At 40.5% G+C, this 23558-nt stretch overlaps 2 pseudogenes; one reads left to right on the forward strand and one right to left on the reverse strand.

Annotated features, from left to right (window-relative positions):
* Positions 1-9833: 9833 nt before the first annotated feature.
* On the forward strand, positions 9834-12253 carry LOC132517144 (protocadherin beta-2-like; annotated as a pseudogene).
* Positions 12254-21368: 9115 nt separating this feature from the next.
* LOC132518376 (mitochondrial ornithine transporter 2-like) lies at positions 21369-22276 on the reverse strand (annotated as a pseudogene).
* Between the last annotated feature and the right edge of the window lie 1282 nt (positions 22277-23558).

The following is a 23558-nucleotide window of genomic DNA, read 5'->3' on the forward strand; positions in this document are numbered from 1 at the left end:
ATAGTAATTCTAAATACTGTGCTGCAGAGCAGAAAATTAACACAACATCGTATATCAAATACAATTCATTAAAATAAATTAAAAAAAAAACATCACCGTGTGGTATTGGCACAACAACAGACATATAGATTAATGGACCCCAATAAGGAACCCAGAAAGAAATCCACATATCAACAGTGAATAAATGTGTGATGAAGGAGCAAGTATGTACAATGAAGAAAAGACAGTCTCTTCAGCCAGTGGTATAGGGAAAGATAAACAGCCACATGTAAATCAATGAAGTTAGAACACTCCCTCCCACCGTGCCCAAAAATAAACTCAAAATGGCTTAAAGACTTAAATATAAAGACATGACACCATAAAACACCTAGAAGAAATCATAGGCAAAACATCCTCTGACAAAAATCCTAGCAATGCTTTTTTACATCAGCTGGCCAACAAAAAAGAATTAAAAGCAAAAATAAGCAAACGGGACTAATCAACCTTAGAAGCTCTTCCACAGCAAAGGAAAGCATCAACAAAACAGAACAAAAAAACTACAGAATGAAAGAAAATGTTTTCAATGATGCAACCAAAATGGGTTTAACTTCTAAAATATACAAACAGCACATACAACTCAATACAAACCAACAAGCAAACTAAACAACCAATCCAAAAATGGGCAGAAGACTTAGAGATTTATTCAAAGAAGACATCCACCTGGCCAATGCACATATGAAAAATGCTCAGCATTGCTGATTATTAGGGAAATGCAAATCAGAACTACAAAGTGGTACCACCTCACACCAGTCAAAATGGCCATCACTAAAAAGCCTACAAAGAAGAAATGCTGGAGAGGGTGTGACAAAAGGAAACCCTCCTACACTATTGGTGGGAATGTAAATGGGTGTAGCAACTAGAGGCAACAATAAGCAGTGTCCTCCAAAAAGTTCAAAAAGAGGTACATTATGATCCAGCAATCTGAGTCCTTGGCATATATCCAGACAAAACTATCATTCAAAGAGATACATGCACCCCTATGTTCACAGCAGCACTATTCACAAGCCAAGATATGGGAATAACCTAAGTGTCGATCGACAGATGAATGGTTCAAGAACATGTGGCACATATATACAATGGAATATTACTCAGCCATAAAAAGAAACGAAATTGAAGTATTTGTAATGAGGTGGATGGACCTAGATTCCGTCATACAGAGTGAAGTAAGTCTGAAAGAGAAAGACAAATACCGTATGCTAACACATATATATGGAATTTAAGAAAAAATGTCATGAAGAACCTAGGGGTAAGACAGGAATAAAGACACAGACCTACTAGAGAACGGACTTGAGGATATGGAGCGGGGGAAGGGTAAGCTGTGACAAAGTGAGAGAGTGGCATGGACATATATACACTACCAAACGTAAAATAGATAGCTAGTGGGAGGCAGCCGCATAGCACAGGGAGATCAGCTCAGTGCTCTGAGACCACCTAGAGGCGTGGGATAGGGAGGATGGGAGGGAGGGAGACACAAGAGATATGAGAACATATGTATATGTATAACTGATTCACTTTGTTATAAAGTACAAAATAACACACCATTGTAGAGCAATTATACTGCAATAAAGATGTAGAATAATAATAATAAAATTGGAAAAAAAATAAGATGTGGTACATGTATACGATGGAGTACTACTCAGCCGTAAAAAATAATGCAATAATGCCATTTGCAGCAACATGGAAGGACCTAGAGATTATCATATTACATGCAGGAAGTCAAAAAGAGAAAGACAAATACCATGTGATATTACTTATACAGGGAATCAGAAATAGGACACAAATGAACTTACCTACATAAGAGAAACAGACTCAAAGACATAGAAAACAGACCTGTGGTGGCCAAGGGGGAGAGGAACTGGGAGAGGGATGGATGGGAAGTTTGGGATTAGCAGATGCAAACTATTCTATAGAGAATAAATAAACAACAAGGTCCTATTGTACAGCACAGGGAACTACATTCGATATCCTCTGATAAACTGTACTAAACAAGAATGTGGAAAGTATATATATATATGTAAAACTGAATCACTGTGCTGTACAGCAGAAAGCACTGTAAATAAACTATACTTCAATAAAATAAATCGAAAGAAACATAATGTGGTATAGGCAAAAAACATATACATACATCACTGTAACAGAGGAAGGAGCCCGGCACGAAATCCACAGACCAATGGACGATTAATCTTCCATGAAGGAGGCAGGTATATACAATGCGGAAAAGACAGTATCTTCAGCAAGTCGTACTGGGAATGAGAACAGACACATGAAAATCAATGAAGGTAGACACTCCCTCCCACTATATACAAAAATAAACTCAAAATGCCTTAAAGACTTAAATGTAAGACCGGACACCATAAAACTCCTAGAACATAGGCAAAACATTCTGTGACATACATTGTAGCAATATTTTCTTAGATCGGTCTCCCAGTGCAAAAGAAATGAAAGCAAATATAAACAAATGGGACCTAATCATCCTTATATGCTTTTGCACAGCGAAGGAAAGCATCAACAAAACAAAAAGATCACCTTCGGAATGGGAGAAAAGATGTGCAAAGCATGTGACCGACAAGGGCTTAACTGCTAAAATATACAAACAGCTCATACAAACAAATGTATAAAAGAAAAATGCACAGAAGAGCCAAACAGACATTTCTCCAAAGAAGACATCCAGATGGCCAATAGACACATGAAAAGATGCTCAACATCACTGATTAGTAGAGAAATGCACATCAAAAGAACACTGAGGTACCACCTCACACGGGTAAGAATGGCCATCATTAAAAAGTCTACAAATAACAAATGCTGGAGAGGGTGTGGAGAAAAGGTAACCCTCTTATACTGTGCGGGGGGAATATAAATTGTTGCAGCCACTATAAAAAACAGTAGGCAGGTTCCTCAAAAAAGTACAGCTAGAATTACCATATGATCCTGCAATTCCACTCCTGGTCATACAACCAGACAAAACTATCATTCAAAGAGATACATGCACCCCTAAGTTCACAGGAGCACTAGCCACGATAGCCAAGACACGGGATCAACCAAAATGTCAGTCAAGAGATAAAGGGATCAAGACGATATGGTGTATATATACATATATAATGGAGTACTACTCAGCCATAAAAGAAGTTGAAATAATGCCGTTTGCAGCAACACAGGTGGACCAAGTGATTATCACATTGGGTTGGCCAAAAAGTTCATTCTGGTCTTTCCATGACATGATATGGAAAATATCTTCCCTCTACCACTTCCCAAAACTAAGTGAAGGAAGTTGGAAAGAGAAAGACGAATACCATATGATATCACTTACATGTGGAATCTGAAATATGACAAAAACGAACTCATCTGCAAACAGAAACAGACTCAGAGTCATAGATAACAGACCTGTGGTTGCCAAGAAGGAGAGATATGGATTGGGAGTTTGGGATTAGCAGATGCAAACTATTATATAAAGAATGGATCAAGAACGAGGTACTACTGTAGAGCACATTTAACTATACACAATATCCTATGATAAACAGTAATGGACATGAATATGTAAAAGTATCTGTATGTATGTAAAACTGAATCACTCTCCTCTACATCTGAAATCATCACAACATCATAACTCAACTATGCTTCAATAAAATAAATTACAAAAAACACAGTGTGGGAACTTCCCTTGCGATTCATTGTTTAAGATTCTGTGCTCCCAATATAGGGGACATAGGTTCGATCCCTGGTCAGGGAACTAAGATCCCCTATGCCGCACAGCACGGTCTTAACAAAAGAAAAGACCTTAGCAGTCCCAAGCTCTGAAAACAATGAGTGGAAAACACATACACACACACACACACACACACACACACACACCAGATCCCTCGCCCTTGCCCATGTGCAATCCAAAATTTTTTTAAATGTTATTAAAAAAAAACCACAGTGTGATATAGACACAGAAACAGACATACAGATCAATGGGAAAGAATAAGCATCCCAGAAATAAATCCACACACCGACAGTCGATTAATCTTTGACAAAGGAGAGAAGAATAAACAGTGGAGAAAAGACAGTCTCTTCTCAGCTGGTGTTGGGAACTCTGGACAGCCACATGTAAATTAATGAAGTTAGAGTACTCCCTCCCACCATATAAAAAATAAACTCAAAATGGCTTAAAGACTTAAATATAAGACATGACACCATAAAATTCCTAAAAGAGAACATAGGTCAATGATTCTCTGATATAAATTATAGCAATATTTTCTTAGATTAGTCTCCCAAGGCAAAACAAATAGAAGCAAAATTAAACAAATGGGACCTAATCCACCTTATTAGCTTTTGCAGAGCAAAGGAAACCATCAACAAAACAAGAAGACAACCTACAGCACGGGAGAAAATATTTACAAACGATGTGACCAACAAGGGCTTAATTTCTAAAATATCCAAACAGCTCATACAACTTAATACCAAAAAACAAACATACAAACAAAAAACAAAGAACGCAATCAAAAAATGGGCAGAAGACCCAAATAGACATTTCTCCAAAGAAGACATCCAGATGCCCAACAGACACATGAAAAGATGCTCAACATCGCTAATTATTAGAGAAATGCAAATCAAAACTATAATAAGGTACCTCCTGACACCGGTCAGAATGGCCATCTTTAAAAGGGGTGGGATAGGGAGGGTGGGAGAGAGGGAGACGCAAGAGGGAAGAGATATGCGAACATATGTATATGTATAACTGATTCACTTTGTTATATAGCAGAAACTAACACACCATTGTGAAGCAGTTATACCCCAATAAAGATGTTAAAAAAAAAAAGTCTACAAATAACAAATGCTGGAGACAGTGTGGAGAAAAGGCAACCCTCCTACACTGTTGGTAGGAATGTAAATTGGTGCAGCCACTATGGAGAACAGCATGGAGATTCCTATAAAAACTACAAATAGAGTACCATATGATCCAGCAATCCCACTCCTGGCCATAATCCAGACAAAACTATAATTCAAAGAGATACATGCACCCCTACGTTCATAGCAGCACTACTCACAATCGCCAAAACATGGAAACAATGGAAATGTCCATCAACAGATGAATGGATAAAGATGTGGTGTACATATACAAAAAGAATGTTACTGAACCGTGTAAAAGAATGAAATAATGCCATTTGCAGCAACATGGATGGACTTAGAGATTATCATAGAAAGTGAAGTCAGTCAGACCAAGAAAGACAAATATTATCTGGTATCGCTTATATATGGAATATAAGAAATAATACAAATAAACTTGTTTACAAATTAGAAAGACTCACAGACAGAAAACCAAATTATGGTTACTCAAGGGGAAGGGGGAGGAGATAAAATAGGAGTTTGGAGTAAGAGATATACAATATTATATATAAAACAGATAAACAACAAGGATTTACTATATAGCACAGGGAGCTGTATTCAATATCTTGTAATAACCTATAATGAAAATGAATCTGAAAAAGAATATATATATATGTATGTATATATATCTATATCACTTTGCTGTACACCTGAAACTAACATCATAGTGTAAATCAACTATACTTCAATAATAGAAAGTTGCTATGAGAGGAGAGCTCAATATTGTCACCATAATTACAACAACAACAAAATGGAAATTGAACTGACTGTGTAGTTTCCAATGATGGAATATTCATGCAAATCTCATGCACTTCCTCATGTACATTCTGGTACTCTAGAAGAATTTTTAAAAGGGAGAACATCTCAGATTCATAGATTTTTCTCAGAATACAGAAAGGAAGTCTACAAGTAATACTTGGAAATGTAGCACTTCTATACATCTGCCTTCCCTTTGGAACCAAAGGCTCTTCTGTGGGTGGATCTAAGATATTCTTTGGTTTCTTTGTAAACCACCCTGCTTGGGTCTGTCCTCTTGCCACTACTCTAATATTCCCCTTTCTGCTGCAAGATGTTTACCACAGTAAGGTCAGTTAACATATCTTTTTTCTGACATAATTACCATGTATATATACACACCATATTTTCTTTATTCATCCATGGATGGACACTTAGGTTTTTTCCATGTCTTGGCTATTGTGAATAATGCTACAATGAACATAGGGGTGCAAATATTTCTTTGAGATAGTGATTTCATTTCCTTCAGATATATACCCATAAGTGGAATTGCTGGATCATATGATAGTTCTTTTTTTGAGGAACCTCCATACTCTTTTCCATAGTGGTTGCACCAATTTACATTCCTACCAACATACACAAGGGAGTCATTTAGACTTACATTTGTTGGTAGGAGTAAACCGAACTATGTAGATAAGTTCCTTGTTTTCACTGTATCACCACTTAAAATAGCTAGCACTTATGAAACACTATGATGTTCCAAGCACTAGGCTGACTATTTCATAAGCATTGTTTCACTTAGTTCTTACAAATTCATGAAGTAGATACCATCCTTACATCCGTTGTTTTTTTTTTTTTTCCTTCAGATGAGGAAACTGAAGTCTGGAGAGAGTAAAGAATTTTCCTAACTTAACATATACGATGTAGCAGAGCCAGTACTTGAATATTTCCTGACATAAAAGTCTGTGCTCTTAATCACCACTCAAAAATATCTCCTAAAGATATTGTTAACAGAACAAGCCACTCATACACGCACATACTCACGCTTAGGACTCTCCTTTAAGTTGAGTATTAGATAGATGAGCAAATTGAAATAGGAAACAAGGGCCCAGCCCTAGTCTTTTAGTTAGTTGTCACCCCACAACACGTCATACAGTACTCTGTGATGTTGACTGAGTAAAAGACTGTATCCCAAATAAGCCATGATGTTTCCATCATTTGAGTAAATCTTCTTTCCTGTAAAATCATAAATACTTTATCTGCAGTAGAAAACTATTTCAATGGATTTCTTTTTAAGTTGGTACCATAAAATTCAACTTACCTCGAAGCTCACCTGCTCTGAGAATCTTTCCTGATACCCCATTTCTGTTCTTGCTTAAATATGCCTTTTGAGTACTTCAGAGTGCCTGTGCAAATCACTGTCTTAGCACTTATGACTCACTACAGTAATTATCGCTTTACTTTACTTCTAGGCTGTAACCTCTTGGGGTGTAAGTACCAGGCTTTATTCCATTTTATATCCCTAATGCCTTTCACAGTGCCTGAAATTAATCTGTGTGTAATAAACACCTGCCGATGAATTTAAAAACTCAGTGAATGTACAGCCCAACGACTGGCCTGTCTAAAATGGAAGAAATCAAATTCAAATTACTCTCAAAAGAAACTGTACAGCTGGCTGATAATAAAGCCGTATACTAATTAAAAATTGTAATTAGCTAAACCCAAAGTCGGAGAAGTAATTTAAACTATCAGGAGGTAAGACTTGTGCCACTAGACCACGTGACACGAACACTTTTGTTTTTGTTGTTGTTGTTTTTTGACAGTTTCTGAGGGAAAGCACTGGAGAAACCAGGTTTTCAGTTCAGACGCCTGGCGGCGCTGCAGGCTAAAAATGGAGGTGGAGCCAGGCGCTTGCCACAGACTCCATTTTACAAAAGACAAAACTGAGAGGGGCTGGGGGTTGACGCGTCTTGGAAAACGTAGGCAGCAAGCTGAGATTTTAGACCTTTCTTCAAGCAAATGGGAGCTAGATATATGTTTGATGTTACCCCTACTGGAAGACTTTCGAAGGCTTCTTTCATTAAAGACAACGCAGTCAAAGAGGGTATGCTGGAAATTGAGAGAAAATCTAGCAGAAAAAGGCAAGTGGTGAGTTTTCCTTTACTTCCTGGGCGTAGCGTAAGCAGTCCAGGAAAAGGAAGGCTGCTTTTTATAGCCGGTTCCTGGAGATTTGGCCTCGCAGCGGAAAGGGGAGTGTCTTCGTAGCGGCGGGCGGACAGACCTGAGCAAGGTGGTTTCCAAACTGACCAAAGATTCGTGAGTAAAGGCTCTTCTGTGGGTGGATCTAAACTATTAAGAGATCAAAGAATAGTTTAGATACACCCACAGAAGAGCCTTTCCTCCCGAATAGGAAGCCAGACCTATAGAAACTATACATTTCCAAGTATTACCTGTAAACATTTTTGTTTTCTGAGAAAAATCTATGAATCTGCGATGTTGCCCCTTTGAAAAATTCTTGTGAATGTTTCAGAATGTGCATGGGGATGTGCATGAGATTTGGTCGAATTTTCCACCATTGGAAACCACACAGGGAGTTTAATTTCACAATAATATGCGATGCAATAGTGGGGTGAGTAATTTGCCCATTCTTGGGGGAAAATCACTGGATGAAGAACAACCTATGGTAAGTTTAACTCGCACAGAAGAAAATGATAGGTATCAACACTAGTCTCAGACCTCCTAAGGTCCAGTTCGTGACAATCAGTGACAACCTTTGAGATGCATGCTCCTCAGCAACCTGGTTGTCAAAGCCTGCTCAAGATTTAATCTCAGTATATTAAGGAGCTGTTCACAGAATTCTGCAGGCTCACTGAATTTTCCAGTCTCACTGAATTCTCCAATCTCTGGTGCGTACTCACCACACATTTTAAATACCACTCATATCTGTGCATTATAAACATCCACTGCAAGAAAATTACCAGGCAACTTCATGGCTACATGGCAAACATTCAGGCAATTTACATAGGAAATAGTTTCAGAAATACCTTTCTTCATGTAAAAGATGTTGGATGACAATTCCATAAAATTGGTGATGTTGACACTTACCTGCTCATCCTACAAGTACTTCCAGAAGAAGACTTCACCTCTTTAAGGATTATCTCAGAACTCTGGGATAAAAAGAAAATGCCTTGGTCCTTCCTTCCAGAATTTTCTTTCCATTGAATGTAAAAAAAAAAAAATCCCCATATTCTGCCAACCTAATGCAAGACAGAGAGACGGGAGATACATCTCTTTAACATCACCTTATCTCCAATTAAATTAGGTTCTTTGAAGCTAAAAACAAGATAGCATGTGGAGACAGCTATCACCCTTGGCATTCTTGCCTTTTGGGCTCTGGGTAGAAAGCAGAGGAAACACCCCCTTTCTGAATAATGCTACAGTTGTTGTTTTATTGCTCTATCTTCAGTAGTGTTTTCTTTTCTTCTGAAGCACAGCTAATTGTTAATTTATAGTCACAAGTACCAATGCCTTAGCTATTTTTATCTTTTGTTTACCTATAAGACAACTGATCTGGACACTTCAAAAAATTCAATATCAATAAAATACAGGGGACTGTTCTAGAATATACAGATGTAACACCATACAATCATAAAACTTGGTTTAAAAACAAATTTTCTAAGACATTCCTTATGTCAAGTGTTTAAGAAAATAAGTGCATTTATAAAAGGAATTCAGGAGTGAATAGAAGTCTTATTTAAGTTGAAGAAAACTGGGGGAGGATAATGGAAGGATAATTTTAAAAAGTTATTAGGGACTGGATTTTAGTTAATATGGAATTATTTTTACTTCGGTACATTGAGAGACACTACTTGAAAATATTACATTTAGATTGCCATCAGTCTGAAAGAAAGGACTGGGATTTCCTTAATGTTTTGGTAAAAATAAACACTCGGAAAGGACGCAGGGTGGCGCCGCAGCATTAGAAGTAGAAGGAAGAAAGCTACCAGTCTGCGCTCCTCTAGCCAGATGCTCTGCTAAAGAAGCAAGCAGGAAAAGGAGGCTTTCTAAGGCAGTTGCTCCGGGAAATCAGGGCCATAGGCATCTCCACTTATCCCAGTGTCTGAGTGATACTGGGAGATAGATCAGCGACAACGTGAATCCGAGCTGGGTCAAGTTTGCTGGGAGACGAGAGTGCGATGGAGGCACGAGAGAGGAAGAAATGCTTTCTGAAACAAAGGCAAGTCTTCATATTCTTTGTTTGGCTGGGCATAGCTCAGGCTGGCTCTGAGCCTAGGCGTTATTCAGTGGCCGAGGAAATGGACAGTGGCTCCTTTGTGGCCAATCTGTTGAAAGACTTGGGGTTGGAGGTAGATGATCTAGCTGCTCGGGCCCCCCGGGTCGTTTCCAAAGGGAAAAAAATGCGTTTGCATTTTGATAGGCAGACAGGGGATTTGTTGTTAAGTGAGAAACTGGACCCGGAGGAGCTATGTGGCCCTACCGAGCCCTGTGTACTACCTTTCCAGATGTTACTGGAAAATCCCTTGACGTTTTTCCAGGCTGAGCTACGGATTAGGGACATAAATGATCATTCTCCAGTTTTCCTAGACAAAGAAATAATATTGAAAATTTCAGAAAGTATCACTCCTTGAACTACTTTCCTAATAGAGCGTGTCCAGGACTTAGATGTAGGAAGCAACAGTCTCCAAAGTTACACAGTCAGCCCCAATTCCCACTTCCATCTTAAATTACAAGACAGTTCCGACGGCACAATGTTACCACAGCTGGTGCTGGACAAAGCACTGGGTAGAGAGGAACAGCCTGAGATCAGATTAACCGTCACAGCGCTGGATGGCGGGATTCCACCCAGGTCTGGGACCGCCCTAATCCGCATTGAAGTCTTAGACATCAATGATAATGCCCCCGAGTTTGCAAAGCTGCACTATGAGGCGCATGTCCTAGAAAACAGCCCCATTGGATCCCAGGTTGCCATTGTCTCTGCCAGAGATTTAGATATTGGAACCTATGGAGAAATATCTTATGTACTTCCCCAAGCATCTGAGGATATTCGGAAAACATTTGGAATAAATGCAAAATCGGGAGAACTCCTTTTAACACAGGAACTGGATTTTGAATCTATTCAGACTTATACATTAAATATTCAGGCGACAGATGGTGGGGGCCTTTCTGGCAGTTGTGTGGTGTTTGTCCAAGTGATGGATTTGAATGACAACCCGCCAGAACTGACCATGTCAACGCTTATCACTGAGATCCCAGAAAACTTGCAGGAGACTGTAATTGCTGTATTCAGCGTTTCAGATCCTGACTCTGGAGACAATGGAAGGATGGTTTGCTCCATCCAAGATGATCTTCCCTTCATTCTTAAACCCTCTGTTGAGAATTTTTACAGTTTAGTCACAAACACAGTCCTGGACCGACAAACAAGATCCGAATATAACATCACCATCACCGTCACAGATATGGGGACACCGAGACTGAAAACCCAGCACAACATAACCGTGCTGGTGTCTGACGTCAACGACAACGCCCCCGCCTTCACCCAGACCTCCTACACCCTGTCCGTCCGCGAGAACAACAGCCCCGCCCTGCACATCAGCAGCGTCCGCGCCACAGACAGAGACGCGGGCGCCAACGCCCAGGTCACCTACTCGCTGCTGCCGCCCCTCGACGCGCACGTGCCCCTGGCCTCCCTGGTGTCCATCAACCCGGACAACGGCCACCTGTTCGCCCTGAGGTCCCTGGACTACGAGGCCCTGCGGGCGTTCGAGTTCCGCGTGGGCGCCGCCGACCGCGGCTCGCCCGCGCTCAGCAGCCAGGCGCTGGTGCGCGTGCTCGTGGCGGACGACAACGACAACGCGCCCTTCGTGCTGTACCCGCTGCAGAACGCCTCGGCGCCCTGCACCGAGCTGGTGCCCAGGGCGGCCGAGGCGGGTTACCTGGTGACCAAGGTGGTGGCGGTGGACAGCGACTCGGGCCAGAACGCCTGGCTGTCGTACCAGCTGCTCAAGGCCACGGAGCCCGGGCTGTTCGGCGTGTGGGCGCACAACGGCGAGGTGCGCACGGCCCGGCTGCTGAGCGAGCGCGACGCGGCCAAGCACAGGCTGCTGGTGCTGGTCAAGGACAACGGCGAGCCTCCGCTCTCGGCCAGCGTCACGCTGCACGTGCTGCTGGTGGACGGCTTCTCGCGGCCCTACCTGCCGGCCCCTGAAGCGGAAGTAGCGGACGCGGCCCCGGCCACCCTGCTCACCGTCTATCTGGTGGTCGCCTTGGCGTCGGTGTCGTCGCTCTTCCTCTTCTCGGTACTGGTGTTTGTCGCGGTGCGGCTGTGCAGGAGGGGCGGGGCGGCCTCGGTGAGTCGCTGCTCGGTGCCCGAGGGCCACTTTCCAGGCCACCTGGTGGACGTCAGCGGCACGGGGACCCTGTCCCAGAGCTACCAGTACGAGGTGTGTCTGACGGGAGGCTCCGGGTTAAATGAGTTTAACTTCTTGAAGCCGATTCTCCCTAGTGGTCTGGTTCAAGACACTGGGCAGGACTAGTGCAAAAAGGCAATTGCAAGAATAGCGTAGGTTTCATTAACAGAAGAATCAGAAAGTTGTCTGGCTACGAATGCTTTAAGTCAAGGCTCTTGAGTTGATATAGTATTTTGTTTATATCTTGATTTTACTTTCTGTCTAGTTAACCCTGCATGTTCTTTTTTCATCTGCTTCCTACCTTTTCAATCCAGTATTAATGCCTCTTTCTTTTTCTAATAGGTGAGTAAAAATAAATGCATTATCTTTTAATGATGATTTCAAATAGGTTTATTTAAGGTAGTCATTTCAAATTCTCTATTCAAAGCAATGTAGAGAGAGTTCTGAACCACCAATATTAATAATTTACCCTATTGAATATAGTCAGGTAATATTCTTTATAATACTCCTAAAGCAGCTTTGTCTGTGGTTAATGAAGTGGATAACTAAAAATGTTTTAATATGTACCATTTTAAGGTGTATCATCCTGTAGGGGCTTAGTACTCAAATAAAACTTACACATATAGTTCATTTTTTTTTGACATTTGCAATTAATATTTCAACACTGTATATGCTTATATTGGCTAAAAATGGACAAAAAATGTAGGTCAGATTACTCTTAGATTTGCCTAAAGTGTATTTATGATGGATGACTGAGAAAAAAAATTAAACATAGGCATATTGAACAACTGATCGTGCTTTTTCGTTTGGCATGAAAAGATTATTTAATAAGCATCTGGTGGAATGACAATTTCTTTTTTAACTTCTGAGATGTAAGTATTATCAACCTGAGGGCCATTTTAAAAAAATTTCAAGAAAGTACATGTATATATGTTCTCTCAATGCTTTATAGCAAAAGTGGTGTCCCATCCAATCCTACTTTAAAAGAATTAATATCTACTTGGCATTTATATGGTGATATATGAAGGAAATATTTTCTTTGTTTCCTCTCTTAGTTCCCTCTTTCAGATTTCAACCTGACATGACTTAGGATTATGTATGGTCCTTCTGGGATAAACACTGCTCAACCACATCAGCATTCTACCTCCTATAGAGCAATTAAAAGAAGATTAAAAGAATGGGAAGTTCTAAAGGGGAGAGAGCAATATCACTGTGAAAGTCTAAATTAACTACAACTAAGAATAAACTCTTGAAGCAACCAAACATCAATTTTTATGTCTAGTTTGAATGAAATAGAAAAAATAACCTTATTTTAAAGTACAAAATATTTAGTCCCCAATTAACAAATATGATTAGGAAAAAATAAAATTTCTCCTCATAGGCATTTTCTCATCCAGAGGCACAGAACTTTCCAGAAATTGAATACTCATGACTAGAAGAAAGAACTGAAGTTTCTCAAAGATTTTGAAAATTCTCAAAAGAGAAAAAGAATGTTGTTAACTAGATGTTAACTAGACTTATGTCATCATTTGCAATATGCTCAAATATCAAATCATTGTCACACCTGAAGCCAATATAGTGTTACATGTCAATTACAGCTTAAAAATTTAAAACTCCTAATGACTGTAAAAAAAAAACAAAAAAATTTAATGCTGACATGTCTTCAATCACACGTAAAGTTATAATCATAGTAAAATGGTGTTATTTTAGGTATGAGAGTCAAATACATGAATCCTTAGTAATCAGGGGAAAGACAGTATTTCCTTTCACTCATTAAGTACTTTATAGAGATATTGAATCTGAATCTTTGGTCAGATTTTTTTTTCTTCTTTTCATACTTAGCTGAATTTTCATGAAGATCAGAGAAAAGGCAAAGAATTCTGATCAAGACTTCTCTGTATTTGGCTGGCTTAGTTCCAGCTCATGTGAGAACCAGGGAAGTTTTCAACTACAGAAAATATGGAGGCCAGTTCTTTTTTGGCCAATATGGTATATGATTTTGGACTCAAATTGGAGGCACTATATAACCGGGGAGTTATTTAGACCCAGACATAAGAAGACAGATACTTAATAATATCTTAGTTGATAGATGCACTGAATTCACATATTGTTGAGAAGTGATCAGAGTTTTGTAAAGCCAGAAAAGATCATATGGACTAAATTTGAAGATAGGAAAAAATTATACCTTACTCTTGGTTCAAAGTTGCTTTTATTTCTTGGCTATTGGCAACCTTTTACCCTTTTATTTGAAGACAACTTTCAGAAACTTCTTTACCTGGATATCTTATTAAGTACATGACAGAGAGGGCACTATATGTATAGTACTAAGTATCTCTGCCACTTTTTGGAATTCCCCCAACGGAAAGTCCAGAACTAGGTAAAAATGATGACTTTCTACATTCATAATAATTTCCCAGTAGTTTTTCTTTTAAAGGATGGACAAATTCATTACTGTGAATTATTTCCAGATTGATCTCTTACTAATATTCTAATCTAGTTTTTAATACTGAAAGGCAAAGAGATGAAAATGAACTTTAAACTTTTATGTAGAGTTGTTAAAAGACTAAACTATATTCAAATATCACTCATTAAAACTAGTGAACTAACTTACCACACTTTTAATAAATCTTCCTTAATCCTTGAATATGGCTTCCTTGCAAATGGGGACTTTAAAAAATTACAGTTTTTAAACATATATTCCACTACTATATTTTGCTTTTTAGAGTAGATTGTTACATGTTTTAAAGCTGGCAACCTATTAGGCATAATTCAGTTATTTGTATGTCTAATCCTCATGTTCTTAGCCAATAGTTTGGTTGGTCATAGATTTTAAAATGTAAACTAGGGACTTCCCTGTTGGTGCAGCAGTTAAGAATCCGCCTGCCAATGCAGGGGACATGGGTTCGAGCCCTAGTCTGAGAAGATCCCACATGCTGCGGAGCAACTAAGCTCGTGAACCACAACTACTGAGCCTGCGCTCTAGAGCCCACAAGCCACAGCTACTGAAGTCCACGCGCCTAGAGCCCATGCTCTGCAACAAGAGAAGCCACTTCAATGAGAAGCGCGCGCACCGCAACGAAGAGTAGACCCCGCTCGCCGCAACTAGCAAAAGCCCGTGCACAGCAACGAAGACCCAACGCAGCAAAAAAATAAATAAATTTATATAAAAAAATAAAATGTAAACTAATTTTCCTTCTCCCTCTTTTGGTATTGAAGACTGTTGATGAACAGTCTATCAGTCTAGTTCTCATTCTTTTATTTGTAAACTTCTTTACTCTAAGATGTTTTCTTTATTCTTGATGTTCTGATATTTGCTAGGTCCAAACCTGAGATTCACCCAATATACTGAATTTTTTTAAATTAACTATAGTTTTTGGTGGGCTTTTTTCCCCCAAAATTTCCATTTGGCAGGTTTTCACAACAATTTGTTCTTTTTTTTTTTAAAAACAATTGCCATTGCCTTCTTTTTTGTTGGAGGAAATTAAATATCTTTTACTTTTAAGTTCTTTCCATGTTGTTCCAATCTCTGTTTCTTCTGTATACATCTTTTATTTGTTGAGTCTGTTTTTCACACTGTTAGTCTTGTTAGTTGGTGATATTTTATTGAGAACTCATGTTCTATTGGAGGTTTCCCTCATACCATTACTGGTTTTGGTAGTCTTGCAAAGGGAGGAAGGAGTCTCAAAGTGGTTACAGCCTCAGGCTCTACAAATCCAAGCCTTAATTAAGAAGCTTAGCTCAACTTTGCCACACACAAGTAGAAGTTCTGGACCAACACCTAATGATGTGTTTGAGCTGGGCCCCAGTCTCCCTTGGGTGGCACTGCTCTGCATTTGCTCTATGAAGCAAAATCTTAGGGACTGTCACCCTCTGCTTCTTGGCTGTCATGATGTCCGATAAGGCTATAGACATGAGAGCTAATGAAGACATCATTTACTTTTCAATCTTTAGAGTAAGCAAGCTGATTTAATCTTAGAATAAAGCTGATTTTGAGGAAAATGAGTCGTAACTGAAGTAATTGATACATGAGAATTACCTACAGGGAAAAAACATGGTCTTGATTCATATGCATGACAGTGCTGCATATGGTGGTCCTGGATGACACACCCAACTTGCTGGATGACAAAGAAAACCCACTGCTAAGCAATCCTATATTGTGTACTGAGTTGGTACCAGGTAGAACAAGGTGGTATCCTGGATGGTGATGAGCTAGAACTCATGACTATTTTATCAAAGATTCAAAGCCTCAAAGTACTTAATGTTTAGCACATGGACCCACAACCTGGAAGTATAGAGCACTGAAGCATATCTAGGCTCCTAAGAGACAGACACAGCCAGGCACAAACATGTGCTGTTATTAAAGACAACTAGAAGCCACCTTCTATTTGGCATAATCATGCTATACCTGGTCTAGGACCTATCCCAGCCCTACCTTCTGTTCCTTGAACCACCCACAGAAGTTTACTCAAGCCAACATATGCTCTATCCTCTTGATCACTAATTTGATTTAGCCATCTTCCTCTTCCAATTCTCTCTGCTCCCATTCAATGATACTCAAATGTGGAGGATGAACAAGGAGCCTTCAGTGGAGAGCTGCTCATAAGGCCACCTTCTGAGCATTCTGGGGATATCAACATCACTAAGACTTAGTTCCAGAACTACTAATATGAGAGGTTTCTGATTGGAATATCAGAGACAAATGGGTTCAGATTTTTTTTTTTTTTTTTGGTACGCGGGCCTCTCACTGTTGTGGCCTCTCCCGCTGCGGAGCACAGGCTCCGGACGCACAGGCTTTTTCTTCCAAGTTCAACAACTTGGGGACATTTTCTTGTTTAATTCAAGAAAATGATCAAGTTTGATACTCCACTGCCAGATACGGTCCTTCTGAGATATTACATATACTTAACTGCTGTATCTTGGTATTAGTATCCCATGAAAGCTGGAACAGAGAATGAATTTCTAGCTACAGTATCACTATAGCATTGCAAGATGCATACCATCTGGTCCTGACAGTAGACCAAAGGGTATAATAAGATTTTTCAAAGTTGAGGGATACCAGGGAGTTCCCTGGCAGTCCAGTGGTAGGACTCGGTGCTTTCACTGCCATGGCCTGGGTTCAATCCCTGGTCGGGAACTAAGATCCTGCATGTTTTGCATCATGGCCAAAAAAAAAAAAAAAAATTGAGGGATAGCAGAGAAAACTCTAATTTTAAAAGATACATGCAAGTTCATAGTAGCACCATTTATAATAGCCAAGACATGGAAGCAACCTAAATGTCCATCAACAAATGAATGGATAAAGAAGATGTGGTATGTGTATATATATATATATATATATATATATATATATATATATATATATATACATACATACACACACACAATGGAATATTATGCAGCCATAAAAAGAATGAAAAAATGCCTTTTGCAGCAACATGGATGGACTTAGAATTTACCATATTAAGTGAAGTCAGACAGAAAAAGGCAAATATATGATATCACTTATTTGTGGAATCTAAAAAGATGATACAAATGAACTACCAAAGGGGAGTGGGGGAGGGAGGGATATATTAGGAGTTTGGGATTAACATATACACACTACTATATATAAAGTTGGTAAACAACAAGGACCTACTCTTTAGCACAGGGAACTATACTCAATATCTTATAATAACCTATAATGGAAAAGAACCTGAAAAAGTATATATATATATATATATATATACACACACACACACACACAGACACACACACATGTATAACTAAATCACTTTGCTGTACACTGCAAACTAACAACATTGTAAATTAACTATACTTCAATAAAAATAATTTTTAAAAAGTTGAGAGATAAATTATACTATGTGGAAATAAAGTTTAAAATAAGGCTAGGCATCAGAAATATGCATTTGACCAACTTAAATCTTAGAAATAAATACCATCTCACCTCAAAATAAATAAATAAATAAATAGTAACCTGTGAGGTGATGGACATTAACTAACCTTATTGTAATAATCATTTCATAATAAACAAATATATAAAATCATAACATTGTACACCGTAAACATGCACAATGTTATTTGTCAATTATATGTCAATAAAGCTGGGGAAGAAAAAAGAAAGAAATACCATGAAACTAATTTAAAGACTAAAGAAACCACAATATAAAAACAAAAACACAGTTAAGGAAAAGATTTTACACACACACATCATTGATTTTACATACACACACACATAATTTGGATTCTATTTTATTGTTCTAAATTGTATTCTACAATATTGCTCTTCTGACTGAAAACAAACATCTAGACCATCAGATCCCTGAGAACAGAAACTAGACCATTAATATCTGAATACCCAGAGCTCAATACAGTATACTGTAAATGGTGTGAATTCAATAAATATTTTTATTTAGGTAAATAATTTAATGATAGAACACTCAAGTTTCTTTAAACACAATATTTCAAGTTACTATATTTTTGTCTGAGTACAGATCTGAAGTGGTACAAATTGTATCTAAATATTGAACCATGAATTAAGCAAAAAGGGTGGAAAACAATTCTTCTGACTTAGGTTTCAATTCCTTACTCCCACTCTTGCTTGCCTCAAATGATTTCTATTGAAGATATTTAGGTAAACCTTTAATGGACAACATGTGAAAAGGTCCATTGACTATAGGGCTAATTGAGACAAGCTCATGGGTACTGAGCAGGGGGCCTTCGGACTTTGAAAGGTCCACTTCCTGCAGAAGCCATTCCTGTTCTCTTTTCTGCTTTAATCCAGACCTGCTTGAATGAAGCCCCATTAAGTAGCTACTGACCACTTACGTACGTAATATATAACTTAAATGTATAAATAACTTAGATGTAAAGTAGAAAAATGGTTTTCTTTTAAAGAAAAAGCAAATGGAAGGCCAGCCACCGCTCTGGAGCACACCAGGCATGACACTGAGCATCCCCTCCCCAAATGTCTGCCCCAGCCCCCATTTGTCAACATCCATCACCCTGACCCTCTTGCCTCTGGCAATATGGCTAGACTTACCTCAGAGGTTTCACAGATAGAAGAAAGCTGAAGGAAACTGGGGATTCCATACCAGGTGTACATTCCACCAGCAGTGATTGACACACATGCTACGTGCGATCATTAACACTGGGAGCCTACCTCTTTTCAGCTTTACAGGCTGCTTAAGAACACTTCTTATTGAGAGAGACTCTGCTGGTCTTGGATCATCATGGAATGATGAGGCTTACTTTAGTAAGAATGACCCTCTTACATTATAGGGCCAAAGAACACATGCACAAGTGTGTGGGGATCAGACGAACTATGTTTTTTTGTTTTTGGTTTTTGTCAGTGCCTATATACATACATATGGTACAGTTTAATAAAGTTGCTTTTCTTATGTTTCATTGCTTTGTAAAGTCACATCATATATAGTCATCAATAAAACTCACAGATGACCACTACGAAATTCAGAAGTTTCCAACACTGTAAAAAAATGACAAGGAGTTATTAGCCCTCAGGTAAACTTCAGGATGGGTCAGCCCTAACATTAATCACTGTGGACTGCAAGCACTAAGTTCTGTCTAGTTCTATTTGAGAGGAGAGGACTTCATCCACTGGTAACGTCACCTGATCACCATCAGGGCACAAAAAGTTCTCATGGCTTTGGCACTCTCTGTTCCCTGGAAGGGTTTCTGACTGGTGGAGGCAGAGAGGACAGTGAACGATCCAAAAGGAATCAACAACCCCTAAATGGGCCAATAGTACATCTGGAATCCTACCCAGGCCAGGACCCTGAGACTGGAAGCCAAGAACTGTTGTCAACTACATGGGTCTTCATCCAAGCACAGAAGCACAGCCCCATCCCTCACCCCTTCCTCAGTCTAAAGTAGAGCAGAGGGGAAGCTCTTTGGGAGAAGAGAGGAAGGAAATTTGGTACAGACAAAGGCCAGGCTACTTCCCAGAGGCCTAATGCTCTAGGCCACACCTAACTAAGAGTGTGGAATATGATCCCACTTTGAAGATGAATGGCACGATTTTAAGAGTAGAACATCTTGGGAAAATCCAGGATGCCTACTCTGAAACTTTAACTCGAGGCTGTGGAAGACACATCAGTATGCAGGTATATTCTCCTCTTAAAAATCTAAGATGACAGAGACCACCCTGGTGGTCCAGTGACTAAGGCTCCACGCTCCCAGTGCAGGGAGCCCAGGTTGGATCCCTGCGCAGGGAACTAGATCCCGCATGCCCGACTAAAAAAACATTCTGCATGCTGCAACTAAAGATCCTGCATGCCGCAACTAAGACCCGGTGCAACCGAATAAATATTAAACAAAAAATCTAGATGAGAAAAAATATGAAATCTTGCCATTTGCGACAACATGGAGGGACCTTGAGGGTATTATGCTAAGTAAGTCAGACAGAGAAAGATAAATACTATAGGATTTCACTCATATCTGGAATATGAAAAACTATAATAAACAAACAAAACCCCTAATAAATGAACAAACCAAAACCAAATAAAACAAACATGTCATTACAGACAACAGAGTAGTGGTTATCAGAGCGGGTAGGTAAACGAGGGAGACAAAGTGGATAAAGGGGATCAACTGTATGGTGATAGATGAAAAATAAATTTTTGGTGGTAAGCACATTGTAGGGTATACAGATGTAGAAATATAATGCCATAAATCAAGATTACCTCAATAAAAATTAAAATAAATCATTGTAAATGAAAAAATGTAGATGGATATTTTTGTTTTCAAGCACCAAAAACTTTTTAAAAACTTTAATTGGCTAATATAGTGCACATGTTAAGCAGACTTTTAAAGAGACCCTACATCTTGAGTGGGTTAAGTAATCATTTATAACCATCTTGAAACATGTTTAACTCGGTTTTTCTAGTGACATGAGATTAAACATGGAAACCAAACTGTGTTTCACTCACAACATATAAGCAAACAAACTGCATGTACATGTGTAGATTTATGCAAAAGCCCGGTGATACAACTATGTTTAGCTTTTCAGATTAGGTACATACGGCCACCCACTCGCCCTGTATTATATCACCAAACACAAGCGCAGCAACTTTTCTATTTCAATACAATTATGGGCAGAAATTATATGATATAAAATAGAGGTTCTTCCATAAAGGTTAAGATTTAGCATATAAGCAGGGAAGACAAAAGCAAAGTTCCCATGAAGTCAAAAATAATACCACACTGGTCCAGTGCTCCATGAAACTCTGAGTTAAATTATAGTCCTCAAAGGCGTGTACTTGGATCCAGATTCACCAAGACACTTCAGTATGCTTCAAACTGGCTCATCATCATCTTCCTGCTGTATTCATAAGCCAAAAATAGTGCCGCATTGGCAGGGAACGCTCGAATCAAAGTAGCTTTCAGACCAGAATATAAAGCTGCTTACTCCTTCGTTTTTCACAACACTTAAAAGAGTTCTGATAAATCCTGCCTGTTTTCCAAGCATGGAAAGAACTTGAATTCTGGATTTGATACAATCCACTGGGTATATGACAAGCCAAAGGCAAATTCCAGCAATTCCACCGCTTAACATCAAGGGGACAGGGCCTAGTTCATCTTTTGATCCATCCGAGGCAAAAAACGATCGGCTCAGTTCATAGCCACCGAAGAAGAAGAAATAGCCTGGTACTACTTGAAACAGAGTGCTCGTGAGTCCGTGGTAGAAGCCCAAGGGGCCATCCTTTCTAAGGATACTCTTCACGACGGACCAAACTGTATTATGGCTTTTTGCTATCCTCCCTGACATCTCCAGTTCGTGCATGGTCTGCAGCCGGCACTTCACCAGCTCAGTGGGGCACAGGGCCAGCGCGCCAAACGCAGAGGCGACGGAACCAGCGGCCGCAGTCTGCAGATCATTCAGCTTCGCCCGCTTGTCCAATCCAACCACTTTCCTCACGAACTGTTGGCAGAAGCCGTAGCACAAGAGGAGGACTGAGTTCTCGGCGACGTAGGCCATCAGCGCGGGGGCCGGCCCCTTTGTAGAAGCCCCGCAAACCCACCTGGGAGTACGTCTTCAGGCCACAGTCGACGAGGCCCTTGTACAGGCCAGGGAACGTCTGCATCTTCACTTTCAGTGTGTCGAAGGGCTGCCCGGTCAGGACGCATGCTGTGCCCCCAAGGGCCCCCGCGGTGAGGTCGATGGCGGCTTGGATGGCAGGATTGGATTTCATGTTCGCCCACTCTTCTGCTGGTCTCCGAGGAAGGGAACTCTCTGGAGCTTAGGAGGCCGTCCCGTGTCCAGCCGCCTGCTCTTGGCTCTCTCTCCGGCTCTCTCCGGGAGAAGCCGCTTAACCCCAGACTAGGCCGCGGGCCGCCCTCCCCACGCACTGAAATAACCCCCGGCCCGCGGGCCCGCGCGCGCCTCTCCTGGCGCCCTGCGGCCGCCGCGTCTGGGCCCTAAACCCGTCAGCCGCCCTCCCGCTCGCTCCGCGCCGCCCGTTAGTCCCAGCGCCCGCGGGCCCCGGGGCCGACTAGAGAAACACTTCTAATGAATCTCAATACAGCAGTAGAAAGCTGTCCGATAAATTCCTGCGATTACGGCCAGAAACTCTAGGCGCTGCTGCGGCGGAGGAAGACTTGCCTTCCTGTTCGGCCAGAGACCCTCACCTCCCGGCAAAACAAAATGGGAGGTGCTTGATCGCGCCCGGGGTCAAAGGGTCAACCTACAGATACAAAGGTTTAAAATAGGGAAAACGAACAAACACTTTGCGGGGTTTACCTGACAATCGGTGGCTCCTTCGGATCAGAAAACCCTTAATCGTCTCCGGAGAGGAATGGCGGCTCCACAAAGGTGCCGGCCGCCGCGCCTCTCCAGGTGTAGCTCTCTGCTCGCTGGGGGCGACGCCGGGGGAGGCCTGAGGCGGGCAGATCCCCTCTTTCGTGGTAACATCGCCGAGGATCCTGGCCTGAAGCCCTGTGAGCTGGTGGGACGCACACCCTCGTTATTTCTAGAGGTAAGTCAAGGCCGTGTACAATCGCATTGGAAAACATTTACATACAGCTGAAAACCTTGATATAAAAGACCTGTGTGGCTCCAGCGCTCTGTGCGTGCTGAGTCTCGGGGTTCTTGCTGAGGAGCCATGCAGCTTTATGCAGCAGCAGTTCTGGATATAACTGACTACAGGCCTAGTAGGCAAGATGCAGTTTGGGGCATCGGTGAGGGTACCGCTGTCAGGACACACTTATCCTCCCATATGCTTATAATCCCAGCGTTGGAACGAATTCTCTTAAAGTTTACATTTTAAGCCCTAGGCGGTATTTTACTTTGGGGGTAAAAACAAAACGGTGGAGGGGGCAGAAAGTATGCTAAAAGGATTCTTTCATTTAGAAAGCTTTCCTTGTCTGAGTCTTTGGGTATCAGTTAATATTTAAAAGTGAGGCACCTAAAAGCAGATTGTGCGTGGATACTGTTTGTCAACAGGTAGACTTCATTGTAGTAAGTAGTGACTTGGC

The sequence above is a fragment of the Lagenorhynchus albirostris genome, chromosome 3 (genome assembly GCF_949774975.1).
Source record: "Lagenorhynchus albirostris chromosome 3, mLagAlb1.1, whole genome shotgun sequence".
NCBI lineage: Eukaryota > Metazoa > Chordata > Mammalia > Artiodactyla > Delphinidae > Lagenorhynchus > Lagenorhynchus albirostris.